Source organism: Periplaneta americana, chromosome 3 (assembly GCF_040183065.1).
Source record: "Periplaneta americana isolate PAMFEO1 chromosome 3, P.americana_PAMFEO1_priV1, whole genome shotgun sequence".
NCBI classification, from domain to species: domain Eukaryota; kingdom Metazoa; phylum Arthropoda; class Insecta; order Blattodea; family Blattidae; genus Periplaneta; species Periplaneta americana.
The window spans coordinates 199,733,028-199,741,185 of NC_091119.1; the positions used below are offsets into that span (position 1 = coordinate 199,733,028).

Here is an 8,158-nt window from a genome sequence, read left to right on the forward strand (position 1 = left end):
TAACCTCTGATCTAAGATTAAATGGTTTATACAATCGGCCCTAGGTTTACACTATCGGCCCTAAGAAAACGGTCCTTAGTAACCAATTAGTGCCAGAATTTTTAAGATTGTGTGAAAAATATGAGCAGTTAAAATTACCTCTTAGTTTCGAAAAACACTGTATAATAATAATAATAATAATAATAATAATAATAATAATAATAATAATAATAATAATGAACAGCTTTCCCCAAAGTTTATCCTGCCATTATTAGATGATTGTGAAAGGAATTAGCGGAATAGATGGTTTAATCTATTACAGAAACAAAATCGTCGCAGTGAAGGTTGGTATTCATTTGTCGCAGTAATTGCATGCAGCCAGCTCCGCTGGGATTCGGGCTGCATAGCTTGTAGATAATGACACCGCGCGGCGCGAAGGTTCTATAACTTTCAACAACTGTGAAGGATCCGCACGTGATGGGGAAGTCAATCCACGCTGACGCATGTTCTCGGGGACAACCTGTCGCATTCTGCCAACTTAACGATTCCAACATTCTTACTGCTCACGTTATTACATTCAATGTTGGCACTTCATTTCCGGAGTATCTGTTGCATCGTCCAACACACGCATGGAATAGCTCTGAATCCCACTGGAATTGACGTCCTTCATGGAGAAGGGACATGGCTATGGCCTTCATTTTTATTAGTTTGCTAAAACTAGAATTATATTAAAGAGAAAACGAGGTTTACAACTATAATTGAAGAGTCCACTGCAAGAATGATGGATGTTCTTTTGGAATACATTTTGCAGGAGAAGCAATTGAAAGTTAGAAATGCTTAGCGCTCAAAGCTTAACTGTGATTTTCCGATCATTACTGGACAATGACTATCAGTGTTAATGCCATATAACTCTGTATGTACATTCTATATGTCTTAAGCTATGCATTGACAGTCTTGGTTCATTTTCGACAAGTGACATCCATCATTCTTGCAGTGGTCTCTTCAATTGTCATCATATCTATCACCTTCATTATTGTCATCTTCAGCTTCTTTTTTTTTCATCTTACCTATAGGGAACACTGTTGTACCTTGAAACACTTTTCACGGTTTATTTCTTTATTTTTTTTTAATTTTCGGGAAATGAAAATGTGCTTAAAGGGTTTGCGGACCCATGTTCATATGAACTTTTTGTTATGTTTTGGTATCAGAAATACGCACCCATATATATATATATATATATATATATATATATATATATATATATATATATATATATATGTCCATAAATATGGGTGCGTATTTCTGACACACAACCTGTATAGGCCTAATGTTCATAATCCTCAAGAACTTGTACTTGATCATCATCACCATCATCATCATCATCATCATTCCCGGGCCAGGTCGATGGCATTTAAGTGTGCTTAAATGCGACAGGCTCATGTTAGTATATTTATTGGCATGTAAAAGAACTCCTGCGGGACAAAATTCCGGCACATCCGGCGACGCTGATATAACCTCTGCAGTTGCGAGCGTCGTTAAATAAAACATAACATTTTTCATCATCATCATCATCATCATCATCTTACCTAATGTAAACTTAATCATTACAACCACGATGATTATTATAATAAGTATTATCATCATCATCATTATTATCATCATTGCCTTGCATCTTTTTTCTAGTAAGCCAGAAACATAGCTGCTTTAGTATTTATATGTTATGTGATAAACTGAGTGTTTTAATTTCAATGTTATTTGAAAAATGAGTTCTATTCAGTCAATACTTAACATAAATCACAATAAAACATGTTATAATAACATTTACACAGATTTTAAAAACAAACGTTTTCGCCAATTTGTGTTTTAAGGTATGTATTAACGTTTGAAATGGCCTTTTTTGTCTAAAATGTTCTTTGTAATAATGTTAGCTGCAAAATCCTAGTACAGAGCATTGCACGCATAAACAGCAATAACTCAGTGAAAGAAATTTCAAAATTGAGTAATTTTTAGAAAATATATGGCATTTTGAAGAAATAGAATAATTTTTAATTAGTTTTTTTTTTTTAAGGAATCAAAAAGTGAAATTGAAGTTTCTGATATATGGTTATGTTAGTCTACTTTCATATGTTGTCTGATAAATATCTTAAAAAGGTTGGTTAAAAAATGTAGATTTTCCTCCAAAACGTTAATACATACCTTAAGACATATTTGTTAGGGCCTTTTTTTTTTTGCATTTTTTGCCTGTTTCAACTCATAAGAGCATCTTTTGTTTTATTCGGTCATTTTTAGGCATTTCCATTTGATTTTGGCCATAAATCCCCATTATTAATGTAAAATAATGTTAATTTCCTTTGATGTTTTCTTTACATATTCTGTCCATTAATACTCATTATTTTGTATAATATTTTAATCGTTTTTCTATACAAATATTGCCCTTTTAACGTAGTACACCTCACGTAATGGATCAGTCCAACCACCCCTTCAATATAGACTCCTCTATATCTGCTAATTCCGGATAAGAGTGGCCTTGTGGTAGACTACACGGAAACTAAAAGTAAAGTAAATCCGTGGCGCTACAGCCCATGAAGGGCCGAGACCGACCAGCCGACTGCTGACCTCACGTCCACATGCTGAAGCAGAGGTGAACGATCATACATGGAAACAAAATCAGATAAAATAATTAATTAAAGTGTACTACTTAGAAAAAATTATGTAAAATTTAATTTAATTACTAGTCTAAATATTAAGTAGTACAAAACCTCTTTTCCTGCTAAGGCAATTCTGTAAGATCAATTTTAGGGCATTTTTAAGGGCATTTTTGAAAGCTTTTTAGGTCATAAATGCATTGTTTTTAGGACATTTTTTCATGATTTATAGGTCATCAAAATCCTAGCCCTAATCATCATTATCATCATCATCATCATCATCTTACCTAATGTAAACTTAATCATTGCAACCATGATTATTATTATAATATTAAGTATTGTTATTATTGTTGTTATTATTATTGTTATTATTATTATTATTATGATCATCATCATTATCATCATCATCATCATTATTTGCTAATTTTGACTGACAGAAAGCTGTTTTGTATAGATGATTCTTAAATTATCACTAGATAAAGACACTTTGTATGTGGTAAGATCGCATGGTCGGATTCTGCTTTCTTCACGGATATTTATCAATTGCCAATGTGATGCTCCATGCCGCCTTCGCTTGAGATCCAGCGTCGGCATCATGGCAACTCCATGCCAGGGAAGTCCCATTCAGACGACTGCATATCGTCAGATGTAAACGCCTACAAGGGTCTGGAAAGCCAGTAAGCGAGTAGGCATGAGAATTTGTACACAATAACGAAAGCGATTTCGTGTTGTTACCCTCCGAACCGTACACGATGCTTAAACGTGTAGCCTCCTTAGCTCAGTGGCAGAGCACTGGTCTTGTAAACCAGGGGTCGTGAGTTCAAATCTCACAGGAGGCAAGGATTTTTTAACTTTGTACAATGCCTTTGTGAGGCGTTACTGGACACAATTCCTAGTCTATATGACCCTAACTATGCCCTTGTGCGATATAGAATAATCGTATATTGATTAAAATTAAGGAGATTGGGTGCGGTTTGGTTTTAATATTTTTCTCTATCAAATTGAATGGGAATAAATTAAACATTTAAATAAACTTGGTAAAAATGTTTCGAACCGCCCAGAATCCAAAATTAACAATTAATTAAAAATTTATCACGTGCCTTGGAATACATGAAAATAAATTGTGTACAATAATGTAGCGAGATGATTTCGAGTCTCGGAATAATAAATGGAATTCGTGATCCCATTTTACACTGAGGCATAGGTTCCAGTCCTACTTGAGACCATTTCTTGATTGAGATTTTTCTCCGAAGTTCTCCTCAGCTATGAGGCAAATGTCAGGTAATGGCTCTGCGAATTCTGGGAAAAGAGATTGAGGAAGAGAATAAGAAAAGAAGTGGAAGGTAAAAAGAAGAATAAATATTAGGAGCCAAGGAAAGGAAAAGGAATTAACCTAGAAGAAAGGAAGACAGAAAGAAAGGAAAAAGAAAGGAAGAAGGAAAAAATAAACAAAGAAAGAAACGGAAAGAAAGGAAAGTTATTTATTTATTTATTTATTTATTTATTTATTTATTTATGTATTTATTTATTTATGTATTTATTTATTTATGTATTTATTTATTTGTGTATTTGTGTATTTATTTAAATATTTATTTATTTATGTATTTATTTATGTATTTATTTACTTATTTATGTATTTATTTAGTTATTCATTTATTTATTAATGTATTTATTTCTGTATTCATTTATGTATTTATTTATGTACTTATTTATTTATGTATTCATTTATTTATCTTGCATTTATTTATTTATTTATTTATTTATTTATTTATGTATTTATTTATGTATGTATTTATTTATTTATGTATTTATTTATTTATTTATTTATTCATTTATGTATTTGTTTATTTATTCTGGTGTAGTTAAGGCCATCAGACCTTCTCTTCCACAACACCAAGAATACAAATACAATAATAGAAATAAACAGAAAAAAATACACTATATACAAAGTAAAGCTACACAAGAAATGAAGAGAGAAAGAAAAAACATTGTAAACAAAGTAAAGCCACACAAAAATATACACAGGTTGCAGTCACACAGACTTCAAATGATTATTTACTTACAATTAAAATAAAAACAAATACAAGCAAGAAAATATGGATAGAAAAATTTATAGTGAATGAAGTAGTGAGGTTGAATAATAAAAATTAAAATAGGAAAAACAAACAGACCAAAGAAAAGAAAGAAATAATCTTTTGCTTTAAGATGAATTTATATTCAAGGTATGAAACTAACCTTTAACTTATGCCGTATAACTGATGTTCCTTATTTATAATAAGACTTAAGTTTAGTTTATGATACTTTCATGCCAAGTTAATTAATTTGACATCCCTGTAATTAAGATATCTCACATTGTCGATGTATATTGTGAGAAATATTTTTAAATACATGGGAAGGACGGTTGACAAGTCTATCGAAGTTACGGCCATTTGTCCCATTGTTTTATGTGGCATAATGTTAGGTGCGTGTAATGCCGGTCATAAATTAATTTTTTCTGACCAGACAGTGAGGGGTGGGGTAATCGCGTGCGGTATTGCAGGCTCCATTGTTTTGTACCAACCACGAGGGACGCAGGGTATCAGTGTCAATGCAGACTCATCTCCCAGACAGTATATTCCTAATTACGGGGTCTCTACCTCCCATTACACAACGTCGGCGTACTCTGTATGTGGGTCAATGAGTGTGAGAAGTGTCTTAGTTTGGAGAAAAGGATTTCACATTTCTGGGAACTCATCTTGCACATAATTTGAAAACTTCAGACGTCTGTAAATAATTTGTTCGGTGATATTTCGTTATCTAATTTGTTGATCAGTTTTCTTAAATAAGTTCTTGAATTTTTGTCCATTGACAGAAGTGGTGGGACTTACAACATATGGTAAGCTAGAAATTACAGTACGTCCATCTTTAATAATTTCCATCGCTCGAAGACTATCGCACGTGATAAACAGTTTTCTTAGAATTGGACTGTAAGTCTAAATTTGAAAGGGGAACTTTACTGTTAACTACACTGAAACATTCAGAAGATATTGGATTATAGAAATTGGTGGCCTAGCTATTTTAAGAAAACGCGTTTATCAGTTGAATCATTAGGGAAAATAGTGCTTAAAGATCAGGAAATGTACTTTCAAATTTCACAGTTTTCAAAGATGGTTTCTCATGTAAAGTCCCCGGGTACAGTGGTTGTACAGGGACATCATTTTATTTTTACTAACATTTTTAATATTAACTTGCCTATACCTCTGACTCAACGCCGTTTGCTACCCCTTCCACGACTGGAGTTCGATGATACTGGCGTAATATACAAACAAATCACTTTACTAGGTATAGGAGGGAAGAAAAGTAGTTCATCCATTTACGTAAACTAGGAAATATTGCGCTTTTGAGTTTGATAATTATCATTAGGTTTTTGTTTAATCAAAATGCAGTACATTATTAACAATGAGTGTTTTTACTCACGAACTGAGCTGTCCATGTGGACGTATTCATTATGCAGTGTATATTATACTGCCTACAGCACATTAGCGTACAATATAGAGAATGAAGTTAAATTGAAAAATAATCATAATATGGATATTTAATCACATTTTTGAAAATGGTGGCCGTTCATTTCGATACAGGCTTCAGTTCCAATGTGCATATTATCGCACTATAGACTATTGTACCTAATCCCAATTACCAGTTTCGTTCTTCGTGCTAGTAACTCATGTTGAAATAATTCTGTACCTACTCTATAAAAGAGTACCTTACGTACTGTAAATTCAATCTTCACTTCTGCCCGATCCGAAAAGATAAAATTACTCAGACATACTATCTACTGTCCGTCCAAGTGGTTATGTCGTAGGGCCGTAGAAATGGAGATAATTACGTGACAGTTAATTACTTAACGAGGCCCTTTTATTTAAGTTATTTTAAACAGCTGTATGATATTACGTAGACGTCCAATTCCTAACAGAAATTAATGTTTTCAGAAGAGAGCTAAGACAGCCCAGCCACTAGCTGGAGAATAAAACTGGTGGGGGAAACCGGTATACGACGTAGGCAAATGGACGACAGTACCTGTGCGAAAATGATTCAATATTGAAAGCTCTTTCGTCACTGGAAAACGCGAACATATTTTTGGAACGTACTGTTTACTATGCCATGTATTGTGGGTCCCTATCACCACGGCATGGCGCGTCCTCAGGTTGCGGATAGAGGAGACGGCCTCCAGATATGAAGGGTAGCTGCGAATATATTGAATAAGCAGTCGTGGACAGCCGATAAGGGGTGGTCCTCCAGCTTGGGGGTTGGGCGAAGGGCTAACAACCCATCACCGTAAAAAACAGCTTGTTACGTATCCCTATAATAAGCCTCGGAATAGGACTGATTCTCTGGCACGACCACAGCAAATCTTGCTCAGGATAGGGACCGCTGGCGGGCTTATGTGAGGGCGGCAATGAACCTTCGGGTTCCTTAAAAGCCATTTGTAAGTAAGTAAGTACTGTTTACTATGACCGTAAGGCTACTATATGCGGTCTTGGATCTGTGTGGAAGGGGTGCGAGTGAAGTACATTAAAAACTCAGGTACAATAAAAATTGAAGTAAAAATAAAATGATGTCCCTGTATATGAATGTAACGACGTAGTAATTACACACACAAATTCAAGTTACTACATAGAACTAATGCAATGTATCTTAATGACTTGAAACTACCTGAAAGTAAAACATTATAATGGAAAAGTCCCAATAAATAAGAAGAACGTGGAAGATGTCGGCAAAGTTATGCAGTATGTAGGCTACTTCCTGAATATCTTCAATTTTATGAAGAAATTCTCCAGTGGTCAACTGAAGAAAGAAACATTGAAGATGACTGAAAACTTCAGAGGAAGTGTTTAATTATGAAACTTTAAAGTTCTTATGCTTTTCAATTGTTTTATTTCAGAAATAAGAGATATTGCCTCAGCAAAATAATATTTAATATTCCTTATGCTCGACCATGCCGAAATGTAGTAATTATACACCTTGTAGCAGCCCTTTAATGGACCTCATTAAAGTACACCTATTCATTAAAGTTCAGGTGTTCCACCAATCAGAAAATACCATTGTAGTAATATGAAAGCGCAAGTATCAATTATTCTCGGATATGCAATCGAAAGACAACTAGTTCTGTTACTATAATAATTAGCGTTAATTGTAAATAATATTCAAATAAATTCAATTTGTCATCTCGTTTTTCAATGTCTAATTCAATTTCAAGACTATATCAAGATTAATGTTTATTTTACTCTCTAGATTATATCAAGGTCAATGTCGACATTTGTTTCTCGGAAAAAATCAATACTTTCGCATCTGCGCACATCTCACAATTAACGAGATATTGTACAAGGTCAGTTCCGCTCCTCAGATAAGAATAACATAAATAGGCCTACTTATGAATAATTTCAAGTTAGAAATATGGTCGAGCATAAAAAGTCGTATGAAACTTGACTATAATGGTAATTAAGACGCTCGTATGAAAATTATGAAACTCGCTTGCGCTCGTTTCATAAACATAC

The 8,158-nt window shown here is 33.7% G+C and overlaps 1 non-coding gene across 1 annotated transcript; it reads left to right on the plus strand.

Annotated features, from left to right (window-relative positions):
* Nucleotides 1-3,391: 3,391 nt before the first annotated feature.
* On the plus strand, nucleotides 3,392-3,463 carry TRNAT-UGU (transfer RNA threonine (anticodon UGU)). Its single transcript has one exon. It is a non-coding gene; the product is annotated as a tRNA-Thr (tRNA).
* Nucleotides 3,464-8,158: the final 4,695 nt, after the last annotated feature.